Source organism: Sorex fumeus, unplaced genomic scaffold, assembly GCF_029834395.1.
Source record: "Sorex fumeus unplaced genomic scaffold, SorFum_2.1 ptg000010l, whole genome shotgun sequence".
NCBI lineage: Eukaryota > Metazoa > Chordata > Mammalia > Eulipotyphla > Soricidae > Sorex > Sorex fumeus.
Genome location: NW_026606067.1, coordinates 25,555,535 through 25,574,792, shown reverse-complemented (window position 1 = coordinate 25,574,792; position 19,258 = coordinate 25,555,535). Strand labels below are relative to the sequence as shown.

General features: G+C 54.5%; 1 pseudogene; it reads left to right on the top strand.

Annotated features, from left to right (window-relative positions):
- Nucleotides 1–18,207, top strand: part of LOC130019950 (uncharacterized) — a 48,745-nt pseudogene extending 30,538 nt beyond the window's left edge.
- Nucleotides 18,208–19,258: the final 1,051 nt, after the last annotated feature.

Here is a 19,258-nt window from a genome sequence, read left to right as displayed (position 1 = left end):
GTTTCAATTATACAATGATCAAATACCCATCCCTCCACCAGTGACCATTTCCCACCACCACGGATCGCAGTATCCCTCCCACCCCCCATCCCCCCATCCCACCCTGCCTCTGTGGCAGGGCATTCCCAATTAGTACCAGGAATTTTACTCCATGGCTTGGAGACCAGCCACACATGCTAGGGGGAAAAGGTAGCTCAGATAGAGAAGGGAGCACCAAAAAAAGGGTGTTGGGAGGATCCTCCCAGGATGGGAGAAGCATGCTGAAAGTAGACTATAGACTGAACATGATTGCCACTCAATGCCTCTTTTGCAAAGAAGTTAAATTTCAAGGCAAGCTTGAAGAGTCTTTTCCTGCTGCCGTTTGTGAGTGCGCATCGATTTTAATCTGGAAAGATCCTTTTCACTTCATTTTGAGCTGCAGCCCCTTTTCCAGAGTCTCACAGTAGTGGGAAGTGGATGTGTTCCCCACCCACTGCACAGGACTTCAGTGAGACAGGGGAGAAAATGTGACCTCCATCTCTCTTTTTTATTTTTAATTTTTTTAAGCGAATCACTGTCAGATAGTTACAGACTTACAAACTTTTGTGATTACGCCTCAGTCATACAATGATCGAGTACCCATCCCTCCACCTGTGCCCATTCTCCACCACCAATGTTCCCAGTGTCCCTCCTGCCACCCCCACCCCATCTCCCCACCCCCCACCTCTGTGGCAGGCACATTCCCTTTTACTCCCTCTCTCCTTTTGGGTGTTTGGTTTGCAATACAGGTAGTAAGTGGCCGTCATGTCATCATGTTTGGTTCATAGTCTACTTTCAGCATGCATCTCCCATCCCGAGCGAGCCCTCCAAGCATCATTCACTTAGTCACTTAGTGGTCCCTTCTCCATCCCAGCTGCCTTTTCCCCCAGCATGTGAGGCCGGCTTCCAAGCCGTGGAGCGATCCTCCCAGCCCTTTTCTCTATTATCCTTGGATGTTAGTCTCCCATACTGTTACTTTATATTCCACAAATGAGTTCAGTAATTCTATGTCTGTCCCTCTCTCTCTGACTCATTTCACTTAGCATGATACTCTCCATGTTGATCCACGTATATCCAAATTTCATGACTTCATCTTTTCTAACAGCTACATAGTACTCCATTGTGTAGATATACCAAAGTTTCTTTAACCAGTCGTCTGTTCTTGGGCAATCGGGTGTTTTCCAGATTCTGCCTATTGTAAATAGTGCTTCCATGAACATACAAGTGCAAATGTCATTTCTATTTTTTTTTTTATCTCCGGGACATATTCTAGAAGTGGTATTGCTGGGTCAAATGGGAACTCAGTTTCTAGTTTTTTGAGAAATGTCCTTATTGTTTTGGCCTCTGTCTCTTGGAGCCAATTTCAACATGCCCCCCGTTATCGCTGTCATATGCTATTCAGTCTGCAGAAAAGATTCGGAGCAGCTCAGGGAGACACGGGGCAGAGGGGCTGAGCTGGCCCAGGAAACTGGGCCACACATTCCGGAGTCTCGGCTTCTCTCTCCGCTGCCCGGGGGTCCTGCCAAGGCTTGGACGCATGACTTGGGGCAGGCAGGGCACCTGGCAAGCACGCTCGTTGGCAGAGCCCTGCCGGCCGCAGGCTGGCAGCCGGCCTGGTCTGCACCCAGGCGGTGAGAAACGATAAGGCAGAGGCTCCTGCCAGGTCCCATTATCTCCGGCCTCCGAGCGCTCTGGAGGCAGGACCTGGAGCAGGTTCATCTCTGTCTGTTTTCGTTGGCAACGGACTCAAGAAAGTGCCAGATGCTCCTGAGTCTCACAACCAAGCCAGCACGCAGCCTTGACTCTGACCGTCAGGCCTCTGGCCACGCAGGCCTGCCATTAACCCCACATGCACACGGGGTCCCGTGGCATCTCTGGGCGTGCTGACACCCGAGTGGAGGAATCGTCTTTACACTTGCTGTAATCTCACACGGGTTGCGGAAGTGAGGGAGGAGACGGCTCTGGCCCGCTCACTGGGATGGGAACGTGACTCTCCTGCCACACAGGGAAGAAGGAAGTGAATACAGGGAGAGGAAGGATGCTGAGCCCCATGCCCGCCTGCTGTTGGGGCATGCTGACCACCCGTTCTGTGGCTGTCGGTCAGAGGCAGCGCCTGGGGTGGCCCAGGACCCATTCTCCAGGCCCAAAGCGGGGAATGTCTCCCTGGGTGTGATGCTAGAATAATTTATGGGGATGGGGGTGGGGTGAGGGGAGTGGGGAGCAGTATCTCTGGGGATATTGGGGGAAGCCTTCTCGTTGTTCACTCAAAGAAGGTAGATTTGGGGGGCACTGAATGGTTTTTTTTTTCTTTTTGAAAAGGAGAATTTTTCCTCCTGAAAATTAGACCCATCTAGTTTGGGGCTGTGTGCTCTAGGGTGGGCTGTGAGCCCGGCCCCTCTGGCGGCTGGTGTTTATCTGCAGAATGCTGTTCACATCTACTCTTGGCGATTCCTTGTGATGGTTCAGGTAGCAGATAGACCCTCCTGGTTAGCTCACATGCCAGGCAGCGAACTGAGGCAAGAGAACTCTGATTTCCTTGCAGACTCCTGGCAGGAAGTGGGGAGAAGCTAGTGTCTCTGGTCAGTCTTGAGACGCTGAGTCTCAAAGCAAGGATGGCCTTGGCCCATGGGGGTTGGGGGACTCTCAGGACAGACTAGGACACCCCCACTCACTGCACATTCTCAGACACCACCTGGCAGGAGGCCCCAGGCCCTGCCTCCCTTAGGTGAGCACAAAAAGGCCCCTCCCCTTCCTCTCTGCTCCCGGCTGCTGCCTGGCCCTTGAAAGTTGGCTCTTGTCTTGCTGTTGTTGTGTTTTGACTTTGATTTCTCAGAACTGTTTTCCCCACTCAGAGAATCCTGACCCCTCTGCTGAGCCCGTGGCCTGCTCCTAGGGCCTGAGTCTCAGCTGCAGTTGGACGTCTCTGTCCCAGGGTTGGTCCAGCTTACTGGGTGTATCTCTCTCTACTCAGGATCTGCCAGTACCTGCCTCTCCCTTCTGTTCATCCAGCTCCCAAGGGTGGTGGGTTTCCCTTAGGCGCCCCTGGAGGCCCTCTAGAGAAGGGGCTGGGCTGGGCCCTGGAGGCCTTCTGGAGGAGGGGTGGGGATAGGGCTGAGTACCCCAGGCTGGGCGGCTCCTCCCCTGTTTCAGGATCAGCCCAGGCTTGGGCTGGCCGAGAGCCCCCAGGAGGTCCCTGTTCAGTTTCCTACAGCTGTGGAACACTCCATGATTCTGTGCCTGCTGCAGAATCGCCATGGAAACCAAAAGCAGAGCAAACCCAACGGGCCTAAGCTCGGCACCTGGTGATGCCACCTGACACGGGCAGCGGGGACAGGAGGGTCTCCCAGCCCTCCTGTGTGGCCGCTCCTGCTTCGCTCTCATGCTGGGAAACTGCTCAGTCTTCCCTGGGCCCAGTTGAGCAGGAGGATGGGCCCCCTGCAAAGCCTAAATTAAATGCTCTCTGGGCTTCAAGAACAGTTGGGCACCTTCCGGCTTCCAGTCGGTGTCTGGAGCGAGATTGTCACAGCCTCACCCTCAGGGATGGGCAGGCAGAGCCCTGGAGTGGCCTCAGTGGCCTGGGTGCTGCCTTCCTGTGAGCTGGGCTGCCTGGCTGGTCACTGTTTGCACTGGATGAGCGTGGGGGCCACTCAGGACGTGGATGCTCAGAGCAGGTGGGCGGGAGGACAGGTCAGCATGGGCAGGTGCGGGTCCCGGAGGGCAGAGGGGAGAGACAGGTGCTCCTGGAGGCCGCTGCAGCCCCTTCCGGCAGGGGATGAGGCTCTCAGAGTGACTCATAGCATGCATGTGCTGTGTGCATATGTGTGCTTGCGTGTGTGCATGTGTGTGTGCATGTGTGTGCTTGTGTATTTGTGTACATGTGTGTGAATGTTTGTGTGCATGTGTGTGCTTGTGTTTGTGTGCATGTGTGTGCATGTGTGTGTTTGTGTGCATGTGTATGCTTGTTTGTATGCTTGTGTGTGTTGTGTGCATGTGTGTGCTTGTACCTGTGTGTGCTTGTGTGTGTGTTTGTGTGCATGTGTGTGCTTGCATGCGTGTGTCTGCCTGTGTGCATGTTTGTGTGTGTGCTTGTGTGTGCTTCTGTGCATGTTTGTGTGTATGTGTGTGCTTGTGTGTACTTGTGTGTGCTTGTGTGCGTTTTGTGCATGTATATGCTTGTGTTTGTGCTTGTACTTGTGTGCGTGTTTGTGTGTGTTGGTGTATGCATTTGTGTATGAATGCATGTGTGTGCTTGTATGCTTGTGTGAGTGTGTGCTTGTGCGCGTGTGCCTGTGTGTGGGGGCTGTGTGTGTGGGCATGGGTGTCCTGCCCAGGTGCTGCTCGCCACCCCCTTCCCCCATGTCCTGGCTGCCTGGCCGCTCCCAGGGTCTCAGGGTGTAAAGTGTCGTGCTCACACTCACGCTTGGCCCACAGGAGCTGTGCGGGGCCTGGCGTCCATCCCATGTGAGGAGACCCACCTTACAGAGCGCTTCAGAACGCGCTGAAGCCCTGTGGGATGAAGTCATGTGTTTGGGAAACCCAGCCCGGCTGCGGGGGGCCAACCCCACCCTCCGCTTGCTCAGCCCTTCGGCGCGCGGGAACTTTGTCCAAACCTGTCTCTGTGCAACCGGGTCCTGGTGGGGCCCCTCAGCGCTGCCCTGAGGGTCTGCACACCCCTGCCCAGGCCTGTGTCCTGGAAGATGTACCTATCCTGAAGTGGGCACACTAACGCATCTCGTCTACAGTGCCCAGAGGCGGCTCCCGGCTCTGCCCAGCAGCGACCCTTGGCAGTGTGGGGGGAGGCCTGGGGGTTTATGGGTGTGGGCACGTGCCCCCGGGCGCACCCGTGCAGTCCCGTAGATGGGCCCAGGGGTATGCCCGGGGCTGGGCTGTGTGTCCACGGTCTGCAGACCTGTCCTGGTCAGCCCGCTGGCTGGGGAGCCTCTTTCTGGGCTGTGGCCATCTGGAGCCCCTTTGGGGAAGGGGCAGGCAGGGGTGGGCACCTGCCTTTGTTCCCTCGAGAGCTCTGACAGGGCTGACCTGGCCCAGAGGCACCTGGGGAAAGATGAGCCCTCTCTGGACTTTTTCGATAGCACAGCGGGTAGGGCGTTCGCCTTACAAGCGGCCAACATGGCCGACCCGAGTTCGATTCCTCTGCCCCTCTCGGAGAGCCTGGCAAGCTACCGAGAGTATTCGATATGCCAGACACAGTAACAACAAAGTCTCCAATGGAGACGTTACTGGGCCCGCTCGAGCAAATCGACGATCAACGGGAGGGCCTTTACCTTTTACCTTTTAAAACAAACTTAAAAAATAGCAAGAGAAGTGTGATTTTAAAACGGCGTCCAGGCTGAGCCGCTGGTGGAAACCAACCACAGTGGGACTGAATCCCACATGCAGGTCCCGGGAGCCCTGTGCCCCGTGCGGACACGCCGCAGGCCGCGCTTCCTGCTATGGGAAACAGACTTGAACCCTTTATTCTCCTCTCCCAACCTCCCAGAAATGCCTCTTTCGGGCCTGTGCAAACAAAGAATAATTTAAATCTCATTAAAAAAGAGAAAGATTAAACAGGATCCTTCACCGTGGACGGCGCCTTAATGAGGAGGAGAGTGAGTGCCTGCCCACACGGCAGCTGAACTAACAACACCCGATACTGAGGACACTCAAACCTGAACTCAGGCTGGTCATTGAGAATCAGATGCGAGCCAGGGCCAGTGGGGTCCAGCGCTGGCTGGGGGCCCCGGGGCCAGTCCTGCGAGCCAAGTGCATGGGGTCAGCGGGGATCTCCTGCTTAACCCCCAGGGGTGCAGAGGGAGGCAGGACTGGAGTGTGGCACGGAAGACCCCAGGTGAGGTCAGGTCTTGGAGTCGAGGGCCTCTCTGTGCTCGTGGGTGCCTCCACTGTCTCCTTTACCTCAGATGGTCCTGGAAGGGCTGAGAGGAAATCCCACAAGTTCTCTGGGCCAGTTAGTGGTGGGAGGACTGGTGAGGGGGCCCTGTTCTATGCCCCAATCCCTTCCCCCTCATGATGGCGTCCTTCCCAATGGCCTCTGCCAAACGTTGCCCCCTCTTTCCCCCTTGAGGAAACATGGGTTGGGAGCCAGGAATGGGGTGAAGCCCCCCAGCTGTCTGGAAATCCCCGTGCGCCTCTCTGGGGATCTGCACCTGAGCCTGGTTAACTTTTGGGGCGGGGGGTCCGGTCAGTGGCTCTGACTGGTACTTTGGTCTCGCTGAGACATGGTGGCTTTTATTTTATTTGGGGGGTCACATCTGGCCGAGCTCAGGGTTAACTCCAGGCAGTACTCGGGAGGTGCCGGGGATGGAACTCTCGTGGGCCACGTGCAAGGCAGACGCTGTAACTCGCTGTTCCATCTCTTTGACCCCAGGCGGCTCTTTGCTCTTTGCTCACTGGATGGAGCCTAGAATTTTCTTTCCAGGAAGCAATGCTATCCGGAGTGAATATGTACCTGCCTCCACCCCCACACCCCTCCTGAAATGAGGTTCAAGTGCCCCCCATCCAGGGGTCAGGCCGTTGAGGGGGTCCCGCCTCCCCCCCCTTGTCTCCTCCCCCCTCTCCCCCCCCCCCCCCCCCCCCGCTTCCGTCCTTGCTCACGAGTCTGGCTTGTTCCCAGCGGCTCTGGTCTCAGCGTGCCTGGGCCCCGCGCTCATTAAGGGTTTTCCGTGGGTTTGGGGTTCTCAGCCACACCACCTCCTGGCTGCTCCGGGTCTGGTTCCCATGATGTCATCGCTGGCTCCCGGGATGGGGTGGGGACTGGGGGCTCAGTCTCAACCTGCCCCACAGTCCAGCACAACGTCACTCCCTGCAGCTGTGGGCGCCCACCCCCCACGCTGCACACTCCAATCGCCCGGGTCAGTCCCTGTCTTCTGCTCCTGAGACTGAACCGCAGGGTGCCAGGGCAGGGGCCCCTGCACCCACCAGCACAGTCCTGATGCATGAACGTTCAGGGGAGCAGGGGCCCCCCACCCACCCACCCACCAGCACGGCTCTGACGCGTGAACATTCAGGGGCGCATTGCCCATGGGAAGGCTGTTCGCACTGTGGTGTCCGCATGCATACCCCCTGCAGCCATGGGTGTGTGTGTGTATGGGGGGCGGGGGTGCAGGGGGCTGCCCATCTCCGTCCTGGTATCCGCCCAGGTGGTCTCTGCCTGACTCTGCATCTTTGAGCGTCCGTGTTTCAGGCCGGCGAGCACCTGCCTGCAGGCTGGAACCCCGAGTTTTGTGCAAGGGGCTAAGCAAAGCCCGGAAGAAGGCGTGGGCACACTCAGCCTCTGATGTGGTGGGCCTGGATGGGGCAGGGGGGGGAGTCACAGCCAGCCCCCGTTTCAGACCCCGAGGAGATACAGAGGACAAGTGCTATATTGATTTTTGCTCTGGACTCAGTCTCACATGGATCAGCCCAGTCACCAGTTGGCTCGACAGATGCTAAAATCAGAAACGAATTCACTTACAACAGCTCCTCAGCGAGATGTTCAGAAGCCAGACTCCCTGGTGGCCAAAGAAACCAGAAACTGAGAACTTCCGACACACGCAAACATGTTAAAGGCTCTGAGAAGTCCTGCAGCCAAGGCAACTGTTTAATCGTGGCTGAGGGCTGGCGGCTAGCTCAGGGTGTGTGCGGGCTTGCTCGGAGGAGCTCCCCCTCCCCATTAGAGCTCTGTCATCACAAGGTCCCACCTGCACTGCGGAGGGTAACCCTCAGCACCTCTTGGGAGTAGCCCCTGAGCACTGCTGGGTGTGGCCCAACCCCCTTGCCCATCCCCCAAAATAAGAAAAAATGTAGCAATCCAGGAAGTTCATGAGCTGGCCTGAACCTGGGCTCCGTGGGTGTGGGCGGAGGTTTGGGGTCCCCTCCCGCCAGCCGACCCAATGACACACACCCAAAGCTGCTCTTTCTGAAACTCCTGACCCTACCAAATGCCTGAAAGGGTTCTGGGGCCCTCTCCAGGGATGCTTAGGTCCTGGGGGCCCCACATGGCCTCCGGGTTCCAGGCATGGTCCTGGTTATGCTGAGCCATGAGGTCCCCAGGAACAAACTCAGGTCCGCAGGTGTGTAAGCCACGCGCCCCAGCCTGTGAGCTGTATCTCTAAACTGCTTTCTCTCTAAACCCTCTAAACTGTTTTCTCCTGATCCAAAGACAAGGCCTGGCCCAGGCCCGAGTCTCCTCGTGAATTCCTTTTGCCTGGCAAGGGCCGCTCTGGAATCTGACTTTGAGATGGATGAATCTCTGTATCTCTCCTCAGAGAACCTCAGCTTGCGTCTCCAGAGTGGCCCTAGAGGACATTTCCCCGGTGCGACTGGTGCCATCCTGACCCCCCACCTCCTGCCCCCAGTCCATCCTCACAGTCTGGCTCTGGAAACTGCTGGCGGGCCTTGTGGGGAGGGAGCCGCCTCTTTCTGGAAGGGCTGGGCCAAGTGATTTTTGACCCAACAGGCCTTGGCTTTATTTAACCAAGTTTCTTAGACAAAGACTCGTCTTTCGGCAAGATAGAGACTCTCCAAGAGGCAAATATTTACTCTCGGAACTGGCGGTAGAAATATTTACTGATTTCAGAGGTTCTAGCCCAGACCTGCTGACTCATTGTCCGCCTGGCCATGCCGCTGCTCCCGGGAATGATGCCGGTGGCCATGTGGGGCATCCCGAGAGGCATGGAGCTGCGGAGAAACGCTCACAGTCCTCCCAGAGAAATCGGACACTGCCTCGGAACCCCCTCAAGCTTTGAAGGAAGAATAAAATTTCCCTCCGATTTCATGAAAAACTAAAAAATGTGAGTCACTGGGATTTACAATACCGTTCCTGCCAGCATTTCAGGCATAAAGTTCCAGGCCCAGAACGACCGGCTACCCCCCACCACAGCCTCAGCCCTGCTCCTGCCTCTCCCCACCCGCCTCCCCACTCTTCCCCTCCCTCTTCACCCCTGCTCCCCACCTTGCTCCCTCCCTCCTTCCCCAGCGCTCCCCTCCCTCCTCACCCTGCTCCCTGCTGGGATAAGTTCAGCTCTGTAGACCAGCTCTCGTGTCCTGTTGCCTTGATATCCCACATCGGGGAGATCGTGCTCTATCTGTCCCTTATAAATATGCTTCCACTCACCGCTCTTTGTGATTCTAGAGGAAAAGCAGACCCTGAAGAAGGGGCAGAATCATTCCACAGCTCAGGCTCCTGTAGATTTTCCTTGCCTTGAATTCGTGGCTTTTCATTCATGGCTTCCCCAGCAGGCAAGGGAACCTGGCGGCCAGCACTGGGGCGTCTGTCGGAGATGGAAAGGAAGTCTCCCCCTGGGGCCAATTCCCCGGTCCCTGGGGTTGCAAAGGAACGTGTCCTGAAGCTAATCACACCCGACCTCCCTCCCAAGCTCCGTGGCTTGGCCAAGAGCCACTGGACAGCAGCATAGACACCAGCACGGGGGAACTCGCTTCCCGCCATCTATGGGGTGAAGCTGCAGCTCACGACCTCGGCCTCGTGGGGAAACGTCGCTTGTCCGCGAGTGCTGCCCTGGGCGTCTGCTCTGGCTCTGCGGCTGGACTCGGAAGGGAATGCAGAGACACAGCCTGGTCAGGGGAATGAGAACTGGGGCCACTGGGTTCTCGCTTCCGGAGCGGGACCAGCTTCCTGAGTGAGGAACCGCCTCACCCGGGATGGCCACAGCCTCCTTCCTGAGGCTTCTCCTTGCCCCCGTTGGTTCTCTTCATCGATTTTCTGGAGAGTCGTGAATATTCTGTATCTCTTTTCCTCCTGAGAACCAGTTACTGTTGTTTGAACTGATCGATTCCGTTATTTCTTTGTCTTCTCATAAGTTCTATTTTCATGCTCAATACTTCCCTTACTTCGTTGTTCTCACTTCCTTAGTTGCTAGACTCAGAACCCTACACGTCTTTTTTGAATACTATTTCGGAAACTTCCTACATATCTCGTGTTTGCTCTTCACTCTGATCCTGCTCCAGGTACATGCAATTTCCAGCCTGTCATTTTGATTGACTTGGAATAACCCAGGAGCCTTCACCTCCCGGGTTCTGTTGGGGAACGAGGGCACACGGGGCCCAGCACAGCCGACTTATTGGCATATTCAAAGATGATTTCTCGAATCATTGATAGAAATATAACTAGAGGTTAAGTTAAATGAGCCTTAATCTCATTTCCTCCTCTCAGTGGTTGTTTTCTCGTGTCCCATCACGTCTCTTGGTGAGAAGCTCCTGCTTCTCCCTTTAGGACCTGCTCGAGGGTCCTTCTGGTGTTGCTGTCGTGTCTTTGGCGGCCCCCTGGCACAGAATTCCCAGTGTCGGCTGTGCTGGGCCCCGTGTGCCCTTATTGAGTGTGTGGGCGAGACATGTGGCCGTGTCCAGCAGCCGTGACCCCCAGTGCTGGTGTTTGTTGGGGAACCTGGGTTAGGTGTCCAGGGTCTAGTTTTCTGTCTGTTTCTCAGCCATTTCTCCATCACACACAGAGTGCAAATTGGAGCTTCATATCCACGGGTGTTCCTCACTTAAGACTTTCTTCTTTTTATGCAAATGTTCTTATTATTTTCCTTTCTTTCTTTTTTGGCCGGGGAGGGCCACACCCAGCAGTGCTCAAGAACTCACTCCTGGCTCTGCACACAGGGGTCTCTCCTGGCAGGGCTGAGGGACCATGTGGGGTGCTGGCGATGGAACCTGGGTCATCCTACCTGCTCTGGTTCCCTCCCACAAGCTTCCTCCTGGTTTAAGAACCCCAGTTGGAGGTGAGGCATGCCTGGCTGTGCACTGGGCACAGTGCCCCTTCAGAGTCTGCTGCAGGAGTCTTGGTCTGGCTGTCAGACTGTAGTATCACAGACATTCATGTTCCAGGGCAAGAACACACTCCAGCCCAGCGAGGGTTTCCCTGTCCCCCGGTAACTGTGGCCCCCCGTTTCCATAGTTACCTTTCTTGTGTTAAATCACTTCATTCCTCAAGTTCCTTTTTGAGGACTTTCACATTTGAGAACTCGTTTTGGTCATATTTTAGAACTTGCAATGTTGTCGGCAGGCAAGGGGCTACATTGTCTGCTAGGGGAGGCTTATTGGAACGGGGCAGCTTGACGGGTGGAAGCCAGCTCGCTCTGTAGCTAGCATTCCCCGTGTGAGCTGTTTCTGTAAGTGGTTGCCAGTGTGTTTCAGCTCTGTTAAACCAGGGCACAGGCCTCCACGTGGGAGAATCTCAGCGGGCAGGTGCTTCCGTTCTGAGCTTACCATGGGGTCCTGGCAAAAAGGGCATTTGGGGGGCTGAAGTGATAGTGCAGTGAGAAGGGCATTTGCCTTGCACCGGACCAACCCGGGTTCGATCCCTGGCATCCCATATTGTTCCCGAGCACTGCCAGGAGTGATTCCTGAGTGCAGAGTCAGGAGTAACCCCTGTGCATCGCCGGGTATGACCCTCCCTCCAAAAAAAGGACATTTGGGCTGCTGCTAGTGGAACCCCCCCCACCCCCACGAGCAGCTGTTTCACGAGATGATTCACGTGATGTCAGTTGCTCCTTCCTGGGATCCTAGCCAAGGAGCAGGGTGGGTCCAGAAGCCCCCAGGGACGTGGCTCGTCATGGGTCAGCAGCAATGGCCCTGGGCAGTCTGGACACCCTCTGTGCGTTCAGCGAGTGTCGAAACGAGCAAGCAGCCTGTTTCATGTGCAGAATGAGGGTCTATTTCCCAGCCAACATTTCCCTCCAGCCCAGCCCCCGCTCTCGGCCAGAATGGCCTTGTTGTCCGCAGTGAGATTCCTATGGGCTGGCCAGAGCGCCATTCAGTTAAATCCTTAAAACTGAACTGATAACCTCCCCGTCCCAGAGGCGTCTCCTGCTACAAACTGTGTGACTCGGTTTGGGATTTGGTGTGGTTTGCTCCATTCCAGGAACTCACTTAAAAGCAGGCGCCAGGTCTGCAGTACAACAGGCAGGGCGCTTGTCTTTTTTTTTTTCTTTTTGGGTCACACCCAACATTGCACAGGGGTTACTCCTGGCTCATGTACTCAGGAATTACTCCTGGCGGTGCTCGGGGGACCCTATGAGATGCTGGGGATCGAACCCGGGTTGGCCATATGCAAGGCAAACGCCCTACCCTCTGTGCTATTGCTCCAGCCCCAGGGAGTCACTCCAGGGATGCCCCGCAAAACAAAAAACAAACAAAAAAGAAGGGGCACAGTGTGGGAGCTGAGATGGCCACCCCAGTGCTGTCTGCTGCTTTGCAATGGGAAGTCACGGGGTGCTGAAGGGAATCACGAGTTTTGCTGGAGGTGTTAGTTGAGTTTCGGAGCCACTGAATAGAGGAACAAATTCCTACTTACTGGCATATTCAAATACGATTTCTCGAATCATTGATAGAAATATAACTAGAACCCTAATGCAACAATAATCAATCACTATTGGCTTTAAAAAATTGTTGGCTAACATTAATCACAAAAAGGAGTGATGCTTGCTTCCAGTTCAGTTCCACCCATTTTGTCGTCTGGATCCAGTGACTTTAGACAAGGTAGAGTGGGTGGGAAGGCTGACCATACCCCCTGGCTCCCAAGAACAAGTGCTGTGCCCCCACCCTGGGTGGTCTACACTAGGCGGGTCCAGCATGTCCTGGGCAGCTCTGATACCCCCCGGACTATGGGCCTAAGCTCACCCTGGAGCTCAGCATCTACTTCCACCTGAGAGAGGAGGCTGTGATCCAACACTGGCCAATACCAGTGGGCCGGTGAGTAGTTCTGACAGTGCCTGCTGCATGTTGGAGCTGATTTTTCCCCTGTTTGGAGGGCGGGAGGGTCACACCTGGCGATGCTCAGGGGTTACTCCTGTCTCTGCACTCAGGAATTACTCCTGTCAGTGCTCGGGGGAACCCTATGGGATGCCAGATATCAAACCCGGGTCGGTCATGTGCAAGGCAAACGCCCTCCCCACTGTGTTATCGCTCCAGCCTCTGGAGGTGGTTTCTGCTCTTGATCTTGGCCAGGGACACTTCTACAGCTGGTTTAGAATGTTCTCCCAAGCATGTTGCTCCCAGGAGCACCGGCCTTTCCACAGAAGCTCCCACCCATCACTCAAGCTGTTCCCTCATGTCTCCTCTGGGAGAATGCAAACAATGGGCCCTGCCTTTTGGCTTGTTGGTGGATGAGAGACTATAACAGAGAATAGGTGCTGTGTAAAGCACCTTTGGGGAAACACACAGGATCTGTCTGGAAACTCGAACCTGAGGGGGAAACACTCAGGATTGGTCTGGAAAAGCACAAAGAAGGGGAAATATATAAGATCTGTATTGAAACTTTCAAGTTTCAGTGTCTGTGTGGAAACTCACAATGGAGGGGACCAAGATCTCTGTGGAAACTCACACCTGAGGGGGAAACACAAAAATCTGTGGAAACTCAGACCTGAGGGTAACCCGCAGAAGACCTGCATGGAAAGGCACAAAGGAAGGGGGATATATAAGACTTGTAGTGAAATGCAAGAGGGACCGGAAGTGGCTCTCACCAGTAGCCTACTGATGACAGAGCACTGTTTGGGAGGTCAGACCAGTTGGTTTTCCTTCTGAGAAAGCCAGTCGTCCTGTATTTAGTCTGGTGATTCAGCGGGGGCTGTGTGCGTGCGTGCGTGTGTGTGTGTGTGTGTGTGTGTGTGTGTCTGAATACCTTAGCTTCTTTAGGAGTGAGCTCTAAGCCAGACCATCTTAAACTTTTCCCACTAATGCCCCCCAACCCAGCTCCCTGGCTTTTCCAAGCACTCACCCCAAACACCTCAGGCTCATGGTGTCACGACTATTGAATTTGTCTTTGTCCATTACACTTTCTGAAAGCTTTGACCACTGCCATATTTGGGCCTCCTTGCATGGTAGATGAGCCACAGCATATAAGCAGTCAGCTCTAGTCAGAGTTTCTCAGTATTTTTCTGAACCTGGCTCCCTTTGGCCCTCGTTTCCTTCCTGTTACACCGCCCCCTGCCCCATCCTGTCCCCCACTCCCAGCCATCCAACTGGTCTCCTCTCCCCAACAATGTAGTTTTCACTGATGGCCCCCTCGGAATGGCCTGGGGACCCTGGGACATAGGGTCACAGCTGGGAATGCAGTTCTGGAAAACCACATTCGGCGGACTGTGCCTTGCTCCGGCTCACCTTTCTGACACACGATCTTGGGCCCGTTGAAAGAAGTTGGAACCTTGCAGCTGTGCCAAGTGGAACTGAAATACTGATTTTTAGTTTGAGTTTTTTGAGTCCAGCTGCCTTATCCAATTCCTTCAAAGGCCTTTGCACTGGTCGCTCACAGCCCTGCCTCCCCTCCGCTCTCAGTTTCTCAGTCCTGACTGGACGAGCAGGGTGGGGGCCGGGGCGGGGGGCGGGGGCAGCAGACAGGCTACGCCTGGGCATTTCTGGTTTGCATTAGACCATCATGGCTCATTGTGTTCTGGAAGGTTCTGGAAGGGCAGTGCAAACCCCTGATGCTGGGCAAACACTCCAAGCTTGACGGTTCTGGGCTCAGAACCCCCTGGGGGTAAATCTTAAACTCCAGTTCCTCACCCGCATGGGTGAGTGGAGATATCGTGAGTCCCTGGAAAGCATGCATAAGATATGTAATTGCCCTGGAAAAGAAACCCAAATCATTTGCTGGTAAATATTTGTTTTACCAGAGACCACATCCCACATCTCGGCGGGAGTCTGGGCTCCACAGATGCCGATAAACCCCACAGTTTTGGGGTTGTTGGTTCATTGGAATCATAAATCAGTGGCTACTTCTAAATTTCATTGCTGCTTGTTTGAAGGGGGTGTCACACAAAGTTGTGCTCAGGATAACTCCTGGCTCTGTGTGTGGGCATCACTCCTGGGGGCTCTGGGGACCCGCCACGTGCCAGGCGAGCGCTTGACCCCAGTCCTATTTCTCCAACTGCCAATTATTTTTGAGTCATAAAGGGAATAGTTGGCGGAGTAAAGACTTCCGCTCAAAGCATTGCCCCGGACTGATGGGTGATGGCATTAGAGCCCCAGGAGGGGACTCTTGTGCCAGAAGCTTCTGCGTGACTCTGGCCCCCCAGCCTGCGGTCAAGGCTGCACGTTCACGGGCCTGTGCTGGGAGCTGCCCCTCCCCCTCTCCTTCTAGCTCTCCTCTACCTTCTGTTCTAGAAGGTTCCCCAGGCCCAGCCAGGGGAGCTGGGAGGCTGAGTCAAGAAGTTCTGTGCTTTCCCTGGGCTTTCCCTGCCCTCTCACTTCCTGTGTGCCTCCAGCCTTCTGGGGGCTGGGCGCGGGGGCGGGGGGGATTGCCAGGGTCCCCTCCAACCCTGTTCCGCTCTGCTTAGACTGTAAGAACAGAGAGCCCCATATTTCGGTGGCATGTCGTGGTGGGAACCACGGCCTACCCACCCTTGTCTACATGCCGTGGACTCGGGCACTCTGGGTTCTGCCCCTGCAAGAGCCCGTGAGGGTTTTTTTCCTGAAGGCGGTGCCCCCAATAAGCTGCTAGATGCACTCTTTCAATTAGGGCCCCAAAGCCATGTGTAGCGTCTAGACTTATTATCTCGCCTCCTGTTTATCTAAGAAGCTTGAGGAAATGTTTGGGCAAAGGCAGAACACGGAGGATGGGGAGGGTGTCTGGAGAAAGCCAAGAAGGGCAGCAGACTGGGGCCCCCAGGGGACTCGGCTTCCTGGAAGACCAGACCTGCTTGTTCTCCCCACTCCAGGGCACCCTTTGCCTCAATGAGCTGCACCACCAGGAGAGAAAGAAAAGGAAAGCGGGTGAGCCCAGAGAGACAGTGGAGCATGTGAGGTGTTGTCTTGCTCTGGACTCGTGGTCTCCCACAGACGTCCGACCAGGAGTGACCCCTGGGGGCAGAGCCTCAGGTTAGCCCTAAGCACAGCTGGGGTTGGGCCCCAAACACAACAAAACAAAAAATAAGACAAAACAAAACCCCCAAAAGTGCATTTACTTGGGTTTAGAAGATATTACATTTTAAAAATGTACATGTGGCTGTATCCATTCTACTTTCCCCGGCCTCACTCTCTAAGATCTGTGTTTGTTCAGGAATTAATCTGACCACAGCATGCCTGCCTGATGTGTGAATGTACAGCCATGTGTGAGTGTTGCAACTGTCCGTAGCTCTTTTTTTTTAATGTAGGAGTACTGCTATTTATTCAGCCATTGACTAAGCTGATTGAATTGAGCATGAACTCCACATTGATTTTTTTTTAATTTTTGAAATTGGATATTCGTGAGCTAGACCATTACAAAGCTGTTCATAATTGGGTTTCAGTCATACAACGATCCAGCACCCATCCCTCCACCATTGTACATTTTCCAACACCAGTGTCCCCCGTTTCCCCACCACCATCCCTCAACCCCCAGCCTCCCTCTATGGGAGACACTTTCCTTCTTGCTCTCTCTCTCCTTTCCCTTTTGTGCATTATGGTTTGCAGTACAGGTGCCAAGAAGTCATGGTGTTTGTTCAGGGCATTTGGTGTTTTTATCGGAGTCCGTGGCTCTTTAAGGGCAGAGAATATTCCTAGCATGCTCGCCAACTCCATTCCCGTGAAAGACTATGTGCTCGAGACGGCTCCCAGGGGACGGGTTCTTGGCTCCACATATGCTAACTGAAAGGTTCCTGTCGTCCCCAAAGCACAGGCAGCAGCAACGGTTTCTCATCATGGAAGAAGGTTCTTGGAGTCCAAAGTGATCCCTCTATGTTCTTCTGTGCTCTTCTGTGCCCATCTATACCCCTCTTCATTTGTTTGACCTTGGGAGAAGTGGACATCAGTGGACACTATTTACCTGTGTAAACAAGGGAGCAATCTCATGAGCCTTTTCCGGTGAAGCTTCTGGAAAAGCATCTTGCATTGTGCTTCTATGAAGGCAGCTGGGTCAATGTAAGGAGGAAGAACCTACTCTCTGGCCAACATCTGTGGCTATTTTAATATGGAAACACCTATAAATGAGCTGTAGTCCCCACCTCAGAGCCCTTCTCCGGTTTGTTTCTTGAAATCATTAGATGAAATGGTAGCACATGCCCGAGATGGAGGGTGCCACACGTGGGTGTACGGCAAAGGAGTGAGGGAGACTGTCTCGCCACTGGGCCTGGATTTAATTTCAGAGGTAGCAAAACAGTTCCTCTCTCTCTCTCTCTCTCTCTCTCTCTCTCTCTCTCCCTATCTCTCTCTCAACCTCTCTCTCTCCCTCTCTCTCCTGCTCTCTTTCCCTCTCTCTCTTTCTCTCTCTCTCCCCCTCCCTCTCTCCCTCTCTCTCCTCATCACTGGTTGTGGGAGAGTCAGAGGACAATGACCATGTCTCTCAGCGTGTCTGAGTTGGTGTGAGGGTCTTCTGTGGGGCTGAGGCCTGACTGAGACGTGAAGGAGTTTCCAGGAGTGGAGTGCAGTGGACATGAGGGTGTGAGGGGCAGGGAAAGAAAGCGCCTGGTCCCACAGGGTCAGTGTGGTGATGCTATGCCTCCCACAGTTTGGTCAAGCACCAGTCTACATGGTACCATGAAGATCTTGAAACAAGAAGTGCTGAACTTATTTTTTTCTTAAATTTTTATTAGTGAAACACCATGAGGTACAGTTGTAGACTTACAAATTTTTGTGCTTGGGTTTCAGTTATACAATGATCGCATAAATCTTTCGCCTTTTACTGAACTTATTTTTGAATGGTTTGTTTTTTCTCAAAAACTGTGGTGAAAGCTATTCTCTTGAAAAGTGGCAACCTCTGATTCCAATGGATAACCCTCTGTCAGCTGAGGGGGTACCAAATATGCCAACAACAGGAGCTAAAATGGGTCTCATTTCCCTAACCCTGAAGGAGTCTTCAGCTGAGTTGGGAAGAACAAAAGGGCTCGTACTAAGCAGATGCTGCACAAGTCACCAGGCGAGAAGGTGCCCCGCAAGCAGCTGGCCACCAAGGCAGCCTGCAAGAGTACACCAGCCATGGGTGGCGTAAAGAAACCACACCGTGAGATTCGCCGCTACCAGAAGTCCACCGAGCTGTTTATCCACAAGTTGCCGTTCCAGCGGCTCGTGTGTGGGATCATGTAGAACTTCAAGACCGGCCTGTGCTCCCAGAGCTCGGCCATCATGGTGCTGCAGGAGGCATGTGAGGCCTACCTGGTGGGGCTCTTCGAGGACACCAACCTCTGTGCCATCCATGCCAAGCGCATCACCAATATGCCCAAGGACATCCAGCTGGCATGCTGTATCCATGGAGAGAGAGCATAAAGTTTACGATGCTAAAATCTCAGGGCAGGGACAAATGGAGACGCTACTGGTGCCTGCTCGAATAATCAATGATTAACGGGGTGACGGTGACAGTGACCTGAGAGGGGACTGGGCCCTTCCAATGAAGGCCTCAGGCCCAGCACAGTCTCCTGGATGAGGAAAGGTTCAAATGCTGCCTCCAGACCATTTTGTACCAGAGAAACATGGCCCAGTCTCTGGCCCAGGGCTCCAGAGGGCAGCGTAGCTTGGAGTGACCAACCTGGTAGCCTGCTCGACCCCCACAGCCACGGGCACCATTCCCTTAGGCTGACCTCTCCACTCTCTCTCTCTTGTTCTTGGCTGAATTGGATATGGTGGTGGAGAAGAAGAGGGCAGCAGTTGGAGTTACAGAGTCTGAGTACCGTTGTATCTGTTCCTCGTAGCACCTACGGGGTGCAGAACATTCTAAGAAAAGGCCCCCTCTTTGTGCAGGCTCTGAAGGGGGAACACTGGTGGGGTCAGAGGTGGAAGAGGTCTGGGGAGAGGCCTGAGGAGAGGCCCGGGAGAGGCCTGGGGAGAGGCCCAGGGAGGCCCAGGGAGAGACCCGAGGAGAGGCCTGGGGAGAGGCCCAGGGAAAGGCCTGGGGAGAGGCCCAGGAAGAGGCCTGTGGAGGCCTGGGGAGAGGCCTGAGGAGAGGCCTGTATTGGCGGGAGGGCGCTTTAAACACAGCCACCCTTGCCTCTCCTGCCAACTTGTATTCAATTCATTCTGGGACCCTTGAAACATTTACTTTATTCTTATTTAGCTTTGGTTTTGGGGCCACAGTCAGTGGTGCTCAGAGCTTCCTTTGGCTTGTGCTCAGGGATCTCTCCTGGCGGGACTCAGGGGATACACAGGGTTCCAGGAATTTAACTCTGGTGGGCAGTGTGCAAGGCAAGGGCCCTGCCCGCTATGCAGCTCTCTCTCCATTCTCTAACCTGAAACATTTGAGTCACCGCGTCTGTGTGTCAGGCGCCCCTGAACTCCCTCCCCTGCCCCCCAGTTCCACTCCCCACATGCTCTCTTTTCCCCT